Source organism: Vicugna pacos, chromosome 33 (assembly GCF_048564905.1).
Source record: "Vicugna pacos chromosome 33, VicPac4, whole genome shotgun sequence".
In the NCBI taxonomy this organism is placed as follows: domain Eukaryota; kingdom Metazoa; phylum Chordata; class Mammalia; order Artiodactyla; family Camelidae; genus Vicugna; species Vicugna pacos.
Window position 1 is genome coordinate 8,772,011 of NC_133019.1, and position 19,659 is coordinate 8,791,669.

The 19,659-nt window shown below is 40.5% G+C and overlaps 1 long non-coding RNA gene across 1 annotated transcript; it reads left to right on the forward strand.

The window, feature by feature from the left end:
• Nucleotides 1-289: 289 nt before the first annotated feature.
• On the forward strand, nt 290-13,075 carry LOC140685365 (uncharacterized). Its single transcript, XR_001459387.3, has 3 exons — nt 290-542; nt 957-1,639; nt 10,181-13,075. It is a non-coding gene; the product is annotated as an uncharacterized lncRNA (long non-coding RNA).
• Nucleotides 13,076-19,659: the final 6,584 nt, after the last annotated feature.

Consider the following 19,659-nt stretch of genomic DNA (forward strand, 5'->3'; position numbering starts at 1 on the left):
TAAAGGTGATTACAGGGGGATATTGATTCCCTTTTCTGCCAGAGATTTAAGCAGGCATGCGAGGAATCTGCACCATGGTTGGCAAAAGGAGACCCACTGCCTCCTGTAACCAGACACTCGGGCTTTCCAGGAGCCTAGGGAGAGAGCCGAGAAGAAAGGGGGCAGTGTGGTCTAGGAAAATTCAACTTGTCGCTGATTTGTGCCTGATGCTTGCTGTCCGTCAGCAGCCTCCCTTACAATCTTTTTTTCTCTCTCTCCCTTTTTTTTCTTGCCTTCTCCTTCACTGAAGCCTAGGGGAGCCAGTAAAGATTAAATGTGCTTTCTCAAAGGCAGCCACTTCATGCTGCTATGTCGAAAGGGCCATTATTATTATTTTTTTTTAATAGTAAAAGGAAAAGGGAGAGAGGTTGAGCGAGAGAGCGCGAGGCTAGGTGGGATGATGACGGACTAGCTTTTCTGGGAGGAAAAGGGAAAGGGAAGGGAGAGGAAGAGGAGAGACCCTGAACTGAACGGAGGACTGTGCCTGAGAAGAACCTACAGAGGTGAGGAAAAAAAAAGTTGTCTTTAAGATGGGGGTGGGGAGGGTGGGGATGCCAAATAACCCTGTGCAGAGGGAAAAGAGACATGATTTAGCTGTCTTGCTGGTCTGATTCTATTTTGGAAGGGGGGAAGAAAGGGGGGCGATCCTGGAGCTTTAACGGTGGTTTTTACTTGCATATGGAAATATATACAAAATATTTAGCATTTTTCCTAAGTGCCTGAGGCCCCCTCCAGTGCCTTCCTTGCAGGGGCTGCTTTGTCATTCTCTTTGACTAGCCAGCCATCTACCTTGCTTAGGCTGGAATAAAAGAAGAAGAAAAAAGAAAAGAAAAGAAAGAAAGAAAAAGGGGAAGAAAAAATTTTTAAGAGAGTCATCTTCCCACCCACCTCCCCTCCCTTTCGTCTCGTTTTTGGAGGCGGCGCAGGAGCGGTCTTTGCGCAGGGAGCTGGGCGTCCCGGCAGACGGGGAAAGCGACGGTCCATCAGGTACAGAACCAGTGGCTGTCTGCGAAGATGGAGGGGAATTATGCTTCAGATGCCTCCGAAATATTGGCAGAAGGCTTCAAAGGATCCGCGGCAGGAGTGGGGCGGGGGAGATGCGCCTCCCCAGCTCGCACCCACCCCTTCCCACTCGCCTCGACCGAGTGACAGCCTGGTGCTGGCTCGGGGTGACTTGGCCTTGGCTTCAGCCAAGCAGCTGATGCAGAGGAGGCCCCGTTCGCAGACTGGCAAAGTGCAAGCGAAAGGAAGAAGGAAGAAATTCGGAAAAGCAATCCTGGGGAGGGTTCTCATTCTTACAAAAGCATTTAAAAGAAAAATTTAACCGAATATTCTCAAAATTTGATCAATCCCAGTCTTTCCCTCCACTCCCACCGAACTGCCTGCCCCCACCCCTCGTCAAAGCATAAACTACAGAGTTACAGTCTCTAGGTTTGGTGTATCGCTTCCTGCCCCCGCCTCCCCCTCCCCGCCCAGTTCTGGGTCCTCTATTGAAGCACCTCGCCCGGGCGGAGCGCACTGCGAGCTCCCATCTCCCCCCCCACCCCCCTTGCTGGGAACGGTGCTCCCGGAGGCGGCAGCCCTGCTCCACTTCCAGTGGGTGAGTTTAAAACGCTATTCGTCTTTATACTTTCTAGCCTCCAAATCCTCCTCCTCGGTCTTCTCCTCCTTAAAAAAAAAAAAAACCCAAAAAACAAACAAACAAAAAACCCCCAAAACAAAAAAACACCCTAATTTGGATGGTTCTGCATGCGGCATGCTCGCCCAGGGGGAGAGAGGTGCCTCGGGTTTTCTTTACCGTCATTGGTGCTAGTAGTAAATTAAAGCTTTGAAGAGACTTTCAATCCTTCTTGTAGACCATGGTCTTAATACCATGGGCATTTCTGGGTTTCTTCATATTATTTTCCATTCTTAGTAAAACTCTTTTGCCCAAAGCTTTCAAGAGTTTGCTCTGATAGACTGGCGACTGTATGTTCAGGTATGTATATGTGCCCACAGATACTGCAGACGTGTGTGTGTGTCTCTACGACATTTAAGCGGAATCCAAATTTTGTGAGCTAGGGAAGCTCAGAGAGTGAGGGAATACCCTGCCACCTGTTTGTTGCCTTGCAGTCGTGAACCTCGAACAGAAATTGCTTGTCATTCTTGTTTTGCTTTGTTTTGTCTCAAGAAAGAACCGTTCAGTGCGCTCCTCTCAATCCCTGAGACCCTAACTTGTGATGTTTACCGTTTAAATCCACGGGTTAGGCTCTTGGGAGCTGCGAGCCGTGCCTTTGCATCCTGGAAATTTGGTGGAACTTTTTTCCTTTAAAGCAAAAACAAAAGAAAAGAAAGTTTGTCTGAAGTGCTTGAGTGCACCTCTGAGGTTTTCATTGTTAGGTGGGATGAGGTGACCAGAAAGTGGCAGCTCTTGGATTTCTGTTTTAAGCAGGTATATATTCTGTTATAATCGCGTGTTGGCTGCTGTGTGTTTGCTTGTATATTATTGATGCCTGAGGCTGGTGGAACTTGTCTACCATGGTCTATTCTGGTCTATTCCTTGAGAGCAACACGCAGTACTCTCTGGGCGTAACAAGAACAGCTCGGTACCTGGTGCTTGACCTCCAAACATGCCAGCTGAAGTCCCAGCATGCCCCATGCCTCCAACTTTTAAACTCAACAGTTAATCTTAAAATTGTGCCCACTTAAAATGGGCATGGGGGCACAGTATATATTCAGTGCCCATACATGTATATATCATATATGGCTAGACAGTGAACACACAGGCGCAAACAGGGGTGAACCAGTAGTTTGAGCTAAAATATCCCTAGGCTAAAAATCCTAGACTTACAAGAAGGACGGACTTTGCGGTGTTAACAAAGGTTAAATTTGTATTACTTTGTGAGATTTAAAAAAATAAAACGAAAGGAGAGATATAGCCTCCCTGCTTGGCATCTATTTTAAAATGTTACACACAATGAGTTTAAAAATAATAGGGATTGGAAATACATTTTCTAAACATACAAAAGGAAAGAAAGAAAAGGAAATCTTTTTAAGCATATAAAAGGAAGCAGCACACACACAATTACTGTATCCTTTAAAAGTTATCAATGCCTATTATTCTTCATTTAAAAATGGGACACAAATTTATCAGGATTTAAATTCAATCCGACAAAGTTATTTTTATAACACCAAACTGTACATTTAAAATGACCTTCTCTGAAGATAATTAATTGTTGGCATTACCTACTTTGCAGTTTTCTGAAAAATGTAACTTTTCGTAACAGAATAATCTCAGCGATTTAGATCTCTCTCATAGTTAGAGAAACAGTAACTTACCTTTCCTTTGTTGTGAAAAATTCCAATATACAATTTCATTTAAACCATTTTAGTGTTCTTGGGCCAACATTTGTCTTCTCTTTTTGGAAAATACCTAAGTCAACCCTGACTTCAAATGCTTCCTTCTTTTAAAAACTTTAAACTGGTTATAACCCCGTTTTATACGTGTAGTTGAAGGTTAAGGAAACTGTTCTTTTCCTGCTTTTTTTTTTTTTGAAAATAAGTGTTTATTGCAATTTTAGTCATTGACTCCAAATCGTAGTCAAGAAACCATTTTGTATCAGAACACTGAATTGAGAGAACGAATCGTACAATTGCTTTGTGCCTTTTGTTGAAACCTCCTGTGTAGTTGTAATATTTAAATATTACTTTCCAGCCTTTGATAGTCTGACTAGGCTTTGGAGAAAAGAGTTATTTGATTTTTCAAGTTATCTTTTGGTTTCTATTCAATGGATTAATGATTTTCCCCCATCTTAGCTGACGTGTGTGCATAGGCATTTGGAAATCATGGAAAGGCGTCTATTTAACTTATGGCTGCAGATTACCACTTAATTCATGGGAAATATTTGCCAAACATTTGGTATTTTTTCAAAGTCAAAATATATCTGCATTTTATCCTATGAAAATGTAAGCAAGGACCAATGAAAGCATGCTGGACGTAATTCTTCTGTGATTTTAAATAACAGCATAGTAATTGTCTAAGACAAGTGATACAGTTTCTACTCCAAGGCACTCTTTCGGTTTTTCACATGTTTTCAAGTGGATTGCTCGTGTCCTGAGGTCGCTATCGTACGACTGATCACACAGGCATTTAGGAGTGCATAAGGACACACACGATTTTATATTTCAGCAGGGGACTGCTTCAGCGTAAGGGCAGGTTTCTCAACACCCCTTCTTCCTCACGGAGCCCATCAGTGAAGTTCAGTGAAATGAATAACATAATTGGTGGTTGGTTCAATCACTACCAGTCTAGACTAGCCCGGACGCATCAATTAGAGGGGGCTGTCTTTTAAAGGGAGAGTGCCACCGAAACAAGCAGGGCATTATTGATACTGATCTTTAAAAGTGCAAATCCAGCTTGGCAGATAAAAAAAAAAATAAGACGGGGAATGGAGGGGGGCAGTGCGTTGCGGGAAGAAAAGAGAAAGAAGTGAACTGGAGCTTTTGGACACAGACGGACAGGAAGCTTGAGAGAAAAGGGAAGGATAATGAGTGAGCTGCAGTGCAGCACCTCCTTGGTACCCACAGTTACAATTCAGCTCCCAGAGCGCGCCGGCTCACCGGATTCTTAACTGATTCTCCCCCCCCACCCCACCACCTTTTTTTTTTTTAAATTCCTTTTTTGCCTCTGTTTCCAAAGAAATGCCAGCTCAAGACCAATGCAGTTGGAAATTTAACAGCTCGAGGAAGCTCTAGTGAGAATAAAGCCAAGTGAGACGAACCAGCCAAAACTCCTTTTGCAACATTTTTCCCCAAAAGAAAAACACAGAAGATGTTTATTTTTCGTGTCTCTCATTCCACCTTCGAAAAAAAAAAATCAACTGTACAAGTGAACAGTACTCATTTTAAATCCAACACCTGGGAACTAATTTTATGGGCAAGACACCTTTAGGTAAACAGCTCAGGGTTTTCTGTCGAATACAGTAAAATTATAAAGAATGTAACAAAAGGCTTTGGTGATTTGGTGAGGATTTTTTTTTTTTTTGGATGGATAAAAGACAGATGATTTAGAAAGCGTTAGGAACACATCAAGCCCCAGGGAAAGAAAATGTTTGATTGGTATTAATTAAAACACTGCTAATATATTCTAATAAAATCAAATTTAACATTCTAAACTAATCCGCCTGGTATGTCAAAGGAAAAGAGAAGTATTATCTTATTTGCATCTCTGCAATCCAAATGCATTTGCTCATTCAGCAGAATTAATTTTTATCACCAGCCTGTTTAATCTCCTCACAAACAGATTTAGTCAAACTTATTCTTTCAAACTAAAAAAGGATCAGGGTACTGGGAAGAGGAGGGACTGTATTTAGTACTGGCTTTATATTTTACAATGTTTTTTTTTCTCTTCCTTCGCTATAATGGGGTGTGGAGGAAAACGTGAGTCTGCAGTGAGAATGAATGATGAATGGTTAATTTTTCCTCTTTCTCTCCTACCTACCGGGTTATTTAGGAATTCTAGTTGCCAAATTACATGAGTGGCATTTACTTACCTGAGTGATGTTGGTGTGTTGATTAATATCTCATCTATTTCTAATTTCAGAGTCTACTTTATTACACATTCCTAATGAGAAAAGGCTCTTAAACCAGAGACCAACTGCCTTTTCTCAATTATTTTCAACTCTAGTCCTAAGAAAAAGTGGGGAGGTGAACGTAAATTTTTATCCACCTAGAGCTGAGTTCTTTGTTTCCTTTTAAAGTCAAAATTTTTGCATACAAATTCATACTTTCATGAAACGGCTAGTTTTATGCTCTTTATTGTTAAACTTTCACAGGAGGTAAAATTGTCCCCATATGACGTCATAGCCAAAATGTTTCTCCTCTCATTAGTCTCCATGACTATGGTATCATATGTAAATCTGTGCCTCACACAAAAAAATGAGTGGGCCATAAATATCAAGGACCAGGTTTGTGTGTTTCAAAAGCAAGGAATTCTGCACACTCTCAAGGAGACCTGAAACTACTGACTCAACTACTTACTGATGGTACTGCCTTTTGCTCCATTGCCTTTTTCAGTTCTTCTACGTAAAAGAGCAATCACAGTTCGGTTTCACATGTATTGTTCTATAATCCAGGCAATAAATGCTAATTAGTAATGCTCAAGGATCCGACCATTCAGAGTAATTATCATAATTTACCTCTTCTTTGTTAAAGACATTCCTTGCTGATTAAAAAAAAAAATTTAAATCGTCGTTCTACCATTGCACTGCAGCGGAGGTGCACCGGAGGGATGTTTAAGGCTTGGTAATGCCGTGCTGGCTGCACTCGAAGTCACTGACATGTGCCTCTTAGCTTATTCCAAATGGAATTGCAACTTGATTTCAGAAAAGAAATTCATGTAAATGCATAAAGTTTTGCATGTGCACCAGGAATGTATGATTTTATTTTACAAACCCCAAGGCTCCTCCTTCCCCGCCCACCCCCTTTCTAAAACCACTTACTGAGCAGAACAAAGGAAACTGCTAACTATAGAGGCATCATTAAGTGCAAACAGCAACAGCGTGCTAAAGTGCGTGATATGACAACATATTTCATTGCACAAAAGTGCAGATAATTAAATAATTCAATAGTAACCCTGACTAATTAGCAGAAAGATCTTTAAGGAGGAATCCAGAAAATGGATCCAATCAACTTGAATAATACGCTCCATTCTCCAAAATCACAAATACATATTTGGTTATTTGATGATGGATTGATTGATACAGAAAGATGATGACAAAAGCCTCTCCCTCAGATCGGAGCTTTGATCTCGTGTCCTCTTTAGGACAAATTAATCATATGTTTTTTTAAAAGCAGAATATAATGTGGGGGCTCTCTGTTTTCAATCAAAGGTATAATCTGCCATTCTGTTGCAGGTTTCTCTTTTATCAGTTGATCGAAAACATCGTCAACCCCTTAACTTTTCATATCATTGCCTCAGAATTTGTATGTAGCCTCCCCTATGTCTTCTAACGGGGCTCTTGTTTGTTTCTTATTGCTTGAAGCAAATAAGGATCGTAGGCACAGAAGGGACAGAATGACTAGCCATGCTGAATATTCTGTTTGGTGGAACCCTCCCCCCTTGCTTTATCTATCAAGGTAATAGTCCCAGTGTTCGTTGTTCATTGGTCCTTTAAGGAAGAGCTTCAGCTTCCACATGAGGGTGGTAAGCACATTAGGGGAATAATTCCCTTTGGATACTATACAGAAGGAGCCACCTGCAAAATGTTGATGCTGTTATTGAAATCTCAAGTGGAATCAGCTTTCAAAAAATTAGATATTAGATACATCCGATATAATTTGCAATGTGTAATTATACTAATGTGCATATAGTTGCGTGTTGCTTTACATATTGCCTACTTGAGATTTTTTTCTCCCCCCTTGGGCTTTTCTCATCCTTTGAAATGGCTCCTGAGCAGAATGTTTTTAAAGTCAGCTTTTAATTTTTTTTAATTCCTCGTTAATTAATATAAAAAGAAAAGAACTCTGTGTTCTCAGGCAAGAACTGAATGTGTCTGACCTAGATGTAGGAAATTAACGATCACTCAAAGGGTTGCCGTTGTGGATACTTGCATTATTTATAAAATATTTGCTGCTCTTTGCCAGTTTAGTCTTCGTCTTGACTTTGGACGACTTGAAGTAATGGTGACTATTAGAACAGTAAATCTTATTCATAAGAAATCCATTTCCTTTATTAGAATAATGAGATAAAATGCCAGGGAAATGGCCTTAGGCAGAGATAATAGTTTTAATTTAATCAAAGCAATCAAAATCATAACAATAACAAACAACTCTTTTCCATTTTCCTCCACTTTGCATGGCATGTGATGAATAACTGAAACTCTGCCTCAGGTCATTTGTGCATTAGTATCACCTTCCCTTTTGGTGTCTCCATATGGTGTCTCCCGGACTGGAGACCCTGCCACACCAAGGAGTTGACTCCTGAAGATCTAGCTGTTAAGGAAGAATCCAGGCAGAGCAACAGTGAATTCATTGGTCAGCTTGGCACTTGGCACTTGCTACGCACTCAGTAGGTGGGGATGCTCTTGATGCAAATTTGAAGAATCGTTTCCATCAGATCAGAGAGAGACCCTGAGCAAAGCAGCGCAAGGGTCCCAATTTATGCTTATACCTTCAGGAGACAAAAAGGATTTCAAGGGAGGTTCATGCTAAGATGATACAAGGTATCACTGGTTCCAGTTAAGGAGCGGCCCCAGAGAAAGTTGAATTGTTAAAACTTTTGACTCATAATGGACACCCAGAATATGGTGGTTCGTCCATTTAACTATTTATTCCTCAAAATTTATTTTGATAATGGGGCCCATATCTAAAAGAGATATTTTGCATGGGCGGTATCTGTGCAACACCAAAGCAATGCATTGGTTTGCTTTTCATCTGCTCATGCGTACAAGGACTTTGCGTTGTTAACTCCCCGAAGGAGTCACACAAAAATTGTGTGAAACATACTTCCTTACTGTAACAGCATTTTAGTTGATTCACAAATGAGTCTCATGCACATGTATCAAAAGCTTAGCACCCCACCCTCCCATTCTATGTTCACAAAAAGTAAATTGTAAAATCTGTAAGATTTATATTTAGTTACTCATCCAGAATCAGTGATTGCATGCTTGATCAGAACAGAAAAATACCTGTTAGCACTGTTTAACACGAGGTTATTGTACAGGTTTTAGGAAATATATAAGGATCTAATACCTGCCATCTAGAAAGAGAATCAACATTTTCAATGTATCCAAAGTATTTAGTGCCGAAAAAAGGATACGTGGCAGTAGATCTCTTTTGATGTGCCTAAACTCATTATGCATCTTCATTGTGCTAACATAATGAAGAGGCTGACAATAAAAAGCTTTAGTTAATTTAAAATCCACCTGCCAAGTATATTTCATTCATAACAACTTTTGTAGAACAAAAGAAACATTAACACAGCTTTTCCCAAATATCCTTATCTGTAAAATGAGTGGGTTAGATTAGCTGGTCTCTAAATTCTTTTACAGAGAAGAATTTTTGAAGCTATTTTAGAGTACAGAGGGTAAGAACACCTTCAGGACCCTCGAATCCGGAGTCTATTTGTACCAACAGCTGCCCTTTAGAGTTATATTTGATTCCACCTCCAGATGCCGTATTTACTAACATATTTTGCCTTGATGCTAAAATAGTAAAGGCTGAAGTTCATTTTCAGGAAGGGCAGTGACAGAAAAGAGGGACAACCAAGGAATGAAAAAAGCGACACAGTGGGAGACGGAAATTCTTGATCTGAGATCTAAGCCCATTTCCTTCAACAATTAACATAGAAGAGACCCAGACCAGCACCTGCCTTTCTATTTTAAGGCCACAGTCTTTAGTCCTTCTGCCTTCATTAATTGCTTGCAGCACCCTTTGGTTTTTTTCCATTGGGTTGACGTCTTGGAGTTTCAGATTCCGCTTTGGACTTGATGAATTTGAATCATGTTAATACTCCCTTCAAAAGCCTACAGTAGTTACATTAACATACCACACTTCCCAAATTAAATCTTAAAATGTTCAAAACCTCCTGCAAATCGCCCCGCCTGTTTTCTGAAACCATTTGGAATGTATAACGTCTTCTTGAATTTAGCGAGCCTGCCCTTCCAGGCTTCCCAGACTTTGAATATGCTCACATCCAAGCTTTTCCTCTCTGCACACTCTGCTCTCCATCTCTTCTACACTTCATAAACCTACCTTCTCTCTCTTTCTCTTCCTTACCCCTCCTTCATCTTTCTCTGTCTCTCCCCTTCCTCCCTTCCCTCCTTCCCTCCCTCCTTCCTCCCTTCTTCCCTCCCTCCTTCTTGTTCTTTCTTTCATTCTTTCAGTGAGCACAGCGTGTCATGCTCTGAGCTGGGCACTAGAAATACAAACACAAATACAAGGCATTGATATGGGTTCCTAACCAAGCTAGTGACTTCGTTCACTCCTGCATTGCTAAGCACTTATGCATCCGCACCTCTTTTATTTTGCATTTAGTCTTTAGATTTATTTGAGTGCGTCTTTAATGTCCAGTCTTCTTTTGCTGTTTTCCTATGCGTCTTACTTCAGTAAGTTGCCTGTGGGATGAACCTGAAGTTTTTCTTACAGAGCATTTCTCTCCCAGGGTGATTTGCGTGGTGCTCTCGAACACACTCAGGCAGTGCTGCTGCTTGACTGATTCTTGAACAAGGTGAACCATGAGAAAGAGCTCCGTTTTTCTGGTGACGCAGCACTTCACTTGTAGTTAGAAGTAGCATGGCCCCCAGACTATCATTCCATTTCTGTATTAAAGAGTCAATGTGATAACTCTCTGTGACATGTTCTGTTATTTTTTTAGTTGTGTTGATGTTCCTTTCAGCTGGTCCTATAGTCCCCCCTCCTCAGGAATGTCTCCCCAGTGAAAGGACACAGACTGCAGAGAATGCTGCACTGATGGACGCTCAAGTCAACTGTGAAGCTGAAACAAAGAAAGTGGTCACCTCTCCTGCGCTCCTCTCCTGCTAAGCGACACACCCACACGGTGCAGTTTCAGCCAATAGGATCTCAGAACAAGATGCAATCTTTTCAAGAAACAGAAACACTTCATAATGCCATCTAGATTTCTCATGAGCCAAGGACGTTCCCTTCCTTGTGTGTATTCCTCTGTGTGTATTTAAATTCTGTGTGACCTTCATTTAAAATTTTTTTTCTAGTGTGAATATGCTCATTAATGCACGAGTTTTTAAAATAGAAAACTGCACAAATATGTTCATGTTTTAAGGAGCAAAATTCGTGCTCTAGGTAGGTTGGATTTTAGCCACACCCAATTTGATCTTAAGAATGACCTAAGGAATATAAAGTTCTTTTGAAATAATGAAGTTGTCGGAGGCAATCCGGAGGATAAAGTAAGGGTGGGAACTCAGAATGCAGCATAGAAATATGTTATCCCACTGACACCAATCAATCAAGCATTCTTTGTATCAAGCAAACTTCTGTGAGACACAGTCACTGCCTCGGAAGAGTTTTAATCTTGTTAGATAGAGGTGCGTAAACTTTTGAACAGATGAGTAACGGATCAAATCATTAGATGCTAAGACCAAAACCAAACTGAAACCAAAGATTTAAACAAGGAGCTCAGAGGACGTCACCTTCACCTGGACAAACTGGTCTGTTCAGGGAGGGAAGTTCCCAAGGAGGAAAATAAAAGGTGAATCTTAATGGCTGGTAAAGATGTAGATAAATGGAAAGGAAGGAGAAAATAGAGTCCTTTAGATGGGTGCAATATTGTGCACAAAGTCAGGGAAGAAGCAATCTACATGGTGATTTTAGGAAATTATGAATGCATGTATCTTGTTGACTTCATCCCAGACTTTCAGTGCCGGTGTGTACGTGTGTATATGGTAAAGACTTCGGACACACGCGTTCCCTCTCCCACCCCATGTGCAGCCTAGAATTACAGTTGCATTTCTTCCGTTAAAGCAAGTGAGAGTGACTTGTGATGTTACGAGAACTTGTGATTTTTCTGTTAACCTAGAACAATCTATATTTAGTGTGTTCTCACTGTAAGCATTTTACGTACTAACTCCCTTAAGCCTCACAACAACCCTGCAAAGTGGGTGTTTGTATTATTCCCATTTTACAATAAGAAAACTGAGCCTCAGTGAAATTAAGTAACTTGCCACACTGGCACATCCAGAGTTCACATTCAGAACTGGGATTGCAAAGCCCGTGAACCAGAGCACCCAGTCACCATATTGCCACCAATGTCACAGTGTTACCTCTTCTATATTCCTTAATGTTTGCCTGTGGTAAACGAGTTGCTATTCCATTTATCTTCTCAAATTTTTCAGTTTTCTGGCTAAATTACACTAGAGTGATGGAATGTATTTTCATGATTGAAACTGAAAAAATTGGGGAATAGAGTTTATCAGCATTTTAGACTTTTTTTGGCGGGGGGGCAGACTTTGACGAGTCTGTGCACTTTGGTCAGCATGAAATCTCAACTGCTTGAGAATAAAAATAGCAGGTGGAGAGAGCTTAAGGGTCATCTATCACAGTGTCCTTTTCTGTAAATGTGATGTGGTAAATCCATAGAGTTAGAGTCAGGTCCAGGAGCCACGCCCTCACAGGCTCTTGGAACTACTCCACCCCTACCTCAGTGAAGTGTGAGCTTGACGTTGATCAATGAAGACGTTCTCATCTGGGTGGTCAGGGAGCTTCGTACCTAGTAGATTGCTTCAACTTTGTACCTCTGACTTCTTACCTCAATGTGAAAAGTAACTAGCTATGAACTGACATCTTTAGATTCAGAGATGGTCAGTGGTCCAGCCGCAAAGACCACTTAATGGCCCAAGTTATGTGTACAATGTCTTCAGTGATACTTCTTAAGTTATTTGGAACTCTTAGTTCACCTAAACAAATCAGAACTCCTGATACGTGTTTCCTTAACCAACTGTATGCGTGGCATAATATTTGTAATAGCTCCTACCTGTACATTTAAACATGAATGTTTCGAGAGTCCTTGTGCTTTTGAAAATATCAGTGGTTATTTGCTATTTTAATCCTCATTTATCCGTATAACAAAGTCAAGAATACTTCAGTCGTAAGAAGCTAGAATTGAGGAAACCTCACTCTTCCTTACCAGCCCCTTTGCCTCCAGTTGGCATTTAGTAATGATTAATAAAGTGGGCGGCTGGAGAGCGCCGAGGTTCAAAATGCAATTCTGTCTTGAAGGAGTCAGTTCAGCTGTGTCTACTAAAGGGCAGACGTCTGGATGTTTAGGAGTTACCTGCAGAGCTGGCTGTTGTAAATTTCCACTCAGCTATCTGGCGCTGTCGGACGTAGACCTCCTGGTGGCTCAGGTCGTCCTGTTTTCAAAATGAGGGTCGTTGGCCATCTCACACAGTTCTCGTTAAGTGAGTTCATAAATAAACTTTTTTTTTTTAAAGAGTAGCCAAGCACAAAATGTGACTTTGTTGACGTTTTATGAGACTTTGTCATGTGTCCCCTGAACCCCCAATAAAAACAATGTTGCATCAGCTGTGAGCTTGTGTTGATTTTTTGGAAGAGCATGCTCTCATAATTTGTATGTTTTCACTAGTGTGCAGCAGAGCTCGTTTCAGGATCCGTGAGATGCAAACAATCTAATATGATGGGAAAATATAAATTTAGAGGCAGTTTCTAAATGATCCTGTGTTGCTTTTCAATTAACGGCACCGGCATCTACCCAAGTCAGAATCCAAGGTGTGAGCCTTGTCTTTTCTCTTTTCACCTATCATGGCCAATCAGGTAAATCTTTTTGATTGTTTCCTTCTTTCTGTTTTGAATTATGTCTTGCTGCTTTCCATCTTTCATGCGACTATGTAAGACAGCTCTCATTTCTCACCTGGACTGCTGCGTCATGCCTCCAGTTTCTCCCTTTCGGACTGCCAAGTAGCAGCTGGGGAAATTTCTCTAAGCCGCAGACCTAATCGTATCATCCCACAATTTCAAACGTTTCACTGGCTTCCCATTGCCCTGTAAGTATCATTACACTGAAAGTCATTTGTATCCTGGTTCCTGGCCCCCCACATTCCTCTCTGGGCTCATCAAGCACCTCTTTCCCACTGCTTTTGTAGGTTTCTGCTCTACATCTTTGCCGTTTCTTACTGTCCTCTTCATCTTCTGAGCTTTCTCACACACCTAAACCTTTTACCTGGTGCTCCATTACCCCTTCTGGACCCCACCTCTTGTGCCCCGGGTCTCATCCTGGAAGTCATTTCCTTTGGGCACCTTCACCCCAACCCTCCGTGACCACGTGTGGGTGGAGAAAACGGCACCTGGGTGCGTTCATAGCATCCTGCGCTCACCTCCTATTCTGTGTTTATCGCCCAGATTACGATCACTTACATGACAGTCCCCTCCATTTGAATATGAAATTCTAGAGCTGCCTTGTTCTCCCGAGTATCCGCTCGCCATATGTGACGACTTCAATTTAAATTAGTTAATATTAAGAAAAATTAAAAGTTTGATTTCCCAGGTACACTGGCTGCATCTCAAGGGCTCAGTAGCCACATTGCCTAGTGGCCACCGTGTTGAGTAACACTGACAGAGAACAGTTCCATCATTGATAAAGTTCTGTCGGGCAATACTGTCTAAAAGACGACTACTGTGTTTTGTCATTTTCCCCCAGGCATGCTTATCTTGAGTTTGTAAAAAGTAAAGTAAAAAAGTAAAAAAGATTATTTTAGTGACCATTTTTCAATTCTCCCAATGATACTATATAACTAAAATCACACCATATGCATAGGAAGAACATCAATTCATTACAACATGCCCAGGGTACTAAGGTTTAATTGTAGCATGAAACCTTCACTGAGAATGTCTCCAATAGCTTATCGACATGTTTAGCCCAATGTAAGTGCTCCATAAATACCTACTGAATGAATGAATGACACATTTGGATACTCAGGCATTTTGTTTTATTTATTTTCACCTAGATGTGTGGAGTCTTGTAGGAGGCATGTCTTTAGATTTCCAAGAGCCTCTTCTCTTGAGGATATGGAGACAGATGATTCCCTTACATCCAGCCTAAGGATAACTGAATAGTGTCACTGCAATAGGATTGCCCATGATTTTATTTTCCTTTCTTATCTTCATTGGTGAATGAAGGTTGAGGATTGAGCTCTTTCAGTGAGTAAGATCAAAGTGAAAATGATCAAAGTAGATGCCAGATTTGAAAAAACCCTGTTTTTATAGGGCTTGACCAAAGCTCACTAATAACAAAAAAGCAAACAACCCAATCCAAAAACAGGCAGAAGACCTAAACAAGCAATTCTCCAGTGAAGACATACAAATGGCCAAAAGACACATGAAAAAATATTGCTAATTATCAGAGAAATCCAAATCAAAACTACAATGAGGTATCACCTCACACCAGTCAGAATGGCCATCATTCAAAAGTCCATAAATGGTAAATGCTGGAGAGGGTGTGGAGAAAAGGGAACCCTCCTACGCTGCTGGTGGAAATATAGTTTGGTGCAGCCATTATGGAAAACAGTATGGAGATTCCTCAAAAAACTAAAAATAGAGTTACCACATGATCTAGCAATCCCACTCCTGGGCATATATCTGGAGGGAACTCTAATTCAAAAAGATACATGCACCCCGATGTTCATAGCAGCACTGTATACAATAGCCAAGACATGGAAACAACCTAAATGTCCATCGACAGATGACTGGATAAAGAACTTGTGGTATATTTATATAATGGAATACTACTCAACCATAAAAAAGAAATAAAATAATGCCATTTGCAGCAACATGGATGGACCTAGAGATCATCATTCTAAGTGAAGTAAGCCAGAAAGAGAAAGAAAAATACCATATGATTTCACTCATATGTGGAATATAAAAAAAGAAAAAAAGAGGCCACCAATGAACTCATCTACAAAACAGAAATAGACTTGCAGACATAGTAAACAATTTTATAGTTACCTGGGCAAAGAGTGGGAAGGGATACATTTAGGAGTTGGAGATTTGCAAATGTTAGCCACCATATATAAAAGTAGATTTTAAAAAACCAAATTTCTTCAGTATAGCACAGGGAACTGTATTCAATATCTCATAATAACTTTTAATGAAAAAGAATATGAAAATGAATATATGTATGTATATGCATGACTGGGGCATTGTGCTGTACACCAGAAACTGATACATTGTAACTGCACTTCAATTGAAAAAGAATTAAAAAAAATAAAAATGTTAATGATTTCCTGAGCACCTACTATATAGATGCCAGACTCTTTGTTAGGTCCTGAAGGTGTAGGCGGGATCAAGGTGGACACAGTTCTTGAGTTCATGGTAAAACAATATGGACCATCATTTTAGTTCCTCTCCCTATGTTGTGCCCAAAGCAGGAAGTTCTCAACCTTGGCTGTGCACCACTGAGTGGGTTTAAAAAAATACTGATAACCTGGGTCCTTCCTCAAAAGAAGGATATGGCCTGGGATTTGGGATTTTTTTTTTTAAAGCTCCCTGGGTGACTGTAATATACAGCCAAAGTTAAAAACTACCATCCTGTGGGGACATAGACTGAACTCAGAAATGAAGAGCTTTTGGTAGTGATAATCGATAGCATATTAGAACCAAAAAGAGAACTTTGAAAATCATCTAACGTATCCTCATTTTACTTTTTTATTCTTCACCTTAAAAACGCATACTGAAGAGCAACTTGAGTTGTCCGGGTCAAATGGCCAGTTCATGACTGAGATAAGACCTGACCCTGGGTTTCTGACTCTTAACTCAGCGTTCTTTTTGCTACGCTAAGCTGTCTCCAGGAAATGGAAAATATAATTATCTTCAGGAGACAACCACATCCACTGTGGTCATAATTTTTTAAAGGAATAATTGAATTTCGACCACTTTTAATTCCACGTACTCAAAACTCTCTGCTAATCAAATGTGAGCACTATAGATTGCTTTTGTTAGAGTGCAACTTCTTTTTTGAAAAAATGTACATTTCATATATCTACATATATATATATACATACATGTGTATGTATATGTAACACTGTAAAGAGAGAGTTCAGTTTCCCAGCAGCCCTAACCAGATTCTTATAGATTCAAAAATCAATAATCAATATCCGTATGTTAAACTCCACACATAACTAGGAAGGACACTTCTGCCTTTAAACTTGAACTGCTCAATGGCAGAGATGGCAGTGGGAGGAGAAATAACACTGCATTGCGCTCCCGCGTTCTCCGTCTCCACCCACCTTATTACATGACATCCCATTCAGTTTAACGTTTCACATACAGGTAAACGTGGCCAGCCCGTCCCCATGAGAAAAGTTGACTTTGAAAAGTAACTACTACTGAAAAAAAAAATTTACTTCTCTTAGCTAGCATCCCCCGCCCCATTTTTAGATTTTACTCATAGATCAAGAGAATCCAGGAACCATAATCGTGGTCCAGTCTTCTTCATCCATGTAAGATCACATCGTGAAAATGTGCCTTTCCATTTTTTTAAAGGCATTAAAATAAAACTAATGTCCACGTACTTACTTCAAAACACATTTCAGTGTTTGAGAGCCTGTGCAGTTGGGAAATTCTGTTTTATTTCGATCCCAAATCCCTCACGCTGTAGTTTAATCCCATTTTCTCTTGTTCCCTGTGGAGAGAAAGAACAGCTGGTCTCCATTCTCTCTAAACTCAATCCCTTCAAGTCCTTAAAGACACCCACCTCCCAGCCTTCTCTGCTCTGGAATAAGTAATAACAGTTCCCATAAGGGACGTGTCTCTCTTGGATTGTGCATATTCACTGCCAGCCGTATCACATATATTCATGCTCATGGCATAATGTTTGTAACTAAACCACGCCAAGGCCGAGAGCAAAAACAAGCACATGTATCATTGTTTTCATGAATGAAGTTGCAGATCCAATAATAGGCACTGAATACTTAGTTGTGAATGGTAACCTTCCAATAATTACATGCCAAAATTATCATAATTTCTTTTACAATGTATTGGCAATCTGTTGCTTTTGGAGAATTAAAAATTCAGTGATTAGGTTTCAGTTTCCTTTATGCAACTCCTCCCCATGCCCTGTAATGGAATATTCCATTCGGCATTCCACAGCAGGAGCCACCATTGCTTTGACAAAAATAGATACAGTATTGGAACATTCAGTCAATGGAGTAATGCAATTGTCTGAACATTCTTTTCTGCTTTATCATTTACATTTTAATAAATCCCCGGATATGTCAAGCTGCATCGAGTTGTACACAGTGTAGCTAATAGCATGCACTTACCAGATGCAAAGAGGAAATCACACATGCAGGGCCTGCAGTGCATCCGCATTTGGCTTGTCTGTATTTTTAGATTCCTACATTTTAAGCAGGGGGACCCTTAAAAATAAAAAATGGCTATTTAGCAAAATCTTTGCTATTATCAACATTCTGTTAGTATATTCAGTTTTCTTAAAGGATACTCTGGGGAGGGGGTCCTCTAAATTGATCTAGGAATGCTAGCTGGTACCTGCTAACACCAAGGACGGCACTATATAGCTAGCAAAAAATGTGAAATCTTATCATCTTAGGCCTATTTCTTCGCCAATTTATTATTGCTCCATTCAAGAGGCTCAGATAATCACATTTTGAAGTCCTTTGACATTCCATGATGCCAAGATTTCAGGCAAACCAATCCTGTAAATGTGTGTGTGTGTGTGTGATTATTATTAACCTATTTGCATAACTTACTGCATGCATACATTGACCGCCAACTGTTTTAACATTTGAGAGATTCGTTATGCTGGTTTGACAGCACCCACCGAATATTACAGTATGGCACAGCTGCAATGGTGGAGTGAGTCTCCGCACATTGGGGGGTCCCTAAGTGGTTTAGGTATGTGCCTAGGGAGGAGGGTTCTTCCAAATGAGACTATTCAGATTAGTCTATTCTAGTAAAAGTCACATGGAGCTAGAGGCTTAAACTTAGCTCTAGTTATGTCCTTTGTACCTAGTTGCCTAAATCATTTAAGTTAGCGCATCAGAAAGCTCTCACTTTAGGCTTCTCCCCAAGAGACCAGGGTGATTTCCTGACATCAGTATATCTTAGTGTTAAACTTGTAATAGAATTAAGGACTAAAAGGGACCTTTTGTTTTTTGCTGATGCTCAGAACAGGGTCAGTGCTTGCCCCAGAGACTGTGAGCAGCATACCTCTGTCACTCCATGGGGTCAAGTGTGGTGTTGAGGAGGGTGGTATTATAGGTTATCGTAGTGGGACAGAGGAACCCAAAATGCACGGGTGCAGGTGAGGTCTTCAGTGTTTCTTGATGCCCAGAGTTTTCTCTTACTCTGCCCATAGTCTGATAACTGGTAGATTTGATGGAAAAGTGTGACACTGGCCACTCACAGCCGATAGCCAGCTGATAGTAGAATGATCACAATACCTCGTGACCTCTACAACTTCCCCATTCACTTACAATATGATCAAACACTTACTCTCATGAGGTGCTGCCGTGATTATGAAATAATGGGCTATGGCTTCGGATGGCAGTCAGTGAACCTGACCTAATCAACTAATGATCTCAGTCAACATGAGGGAGAATTTAGGAGGCCTGTCAGATAGTGAAGGTCCAAAGGCAACGTTGCAAGTTTGATTTTTGTGAATCAAAGGTTCTATGTTCTAGCGCTAACATTACTGATAATTATTTCCTTAAAAATTTCTGGAGTTGAGTTAGTGCTTCTGTAAAGTAAGAAACATGGTAATTGATGTGATCACTTCACAAAGATACTGAAAGAAAATTGGTAAAATATTTTAGGAAGACTCTTACTGCTTTGAGCATTCTCTTGTTTAACTTGTGACGTTTTAATTTTAACGTGTCCTGGTGTGGATCTCTTTAGGTCATGTTATCTGGAACTCTGTGGGCTTCCTAAATCTGGAGGTCTGTTCACTTCCCCAGGTTAGGGAAGTTTTCAGCCATTATTTCTTCAACGAGATTTCTGTCCCTTTCTCTCTCTCTCCTCCTTCTGAGACTCCTGTAATGCAAGTGTTCGTTCATTTTATGTTGTCCCATATGCCCCTTAAGCTATCTTTACTTTTTTAAATTATTTTCCCCTTTTTGCTGCTCTGATTGGGTGAGT